This window comes from Elephantulus edwardii, unplaced genomic scaffold (genome assembly GCF_000299155.1).
Source record: "Elephantulus edwardii isolate Elephantulus edwardi_28Jun2011 unplaced genomic scaffold, EleEdw1.0 scaffold00037, whole genome shotgun sequence".
Classification (NCBI taxonomy): domain Eukaryota; kingdom Metazoa; phylum Chordata; class Mammalia; order Macroscelidea; family Macroscelididae; genus Elephantulus; species Elephantulus edwardii.
The window spans coordinates 1402211-1402487 of NW_006399787.1; positions in this window are offsets into that span (position 1 = coordinate 1402211).

A 277-nucleotide genomic window follows, 5' to 3' on the forward strand; every position below is an offset into this window, starting at 1 on the left:
CCACCAGATGCTCTGCCGGGGAAGGAGGGACAATCTCCTCCTGTACCAGTCAGATCTGATTTGACGGTACACGCACACAAAAATAATAAAATTTTTAAAAATTAAAAAAAATACAACATGCTCGGAAGGGAGGAGAGACAGTGCAGAAGAGGAAGATCCTGGATGAGATGGATTGATACAGTATCTGGGGCAATGGAGTTAGGTGTGTTGGAAACAGTGAGACTGGCTCAGGACAGGGCAGGGTTCGAGCTGTTGTACATAGGGTCACTATGGGTCA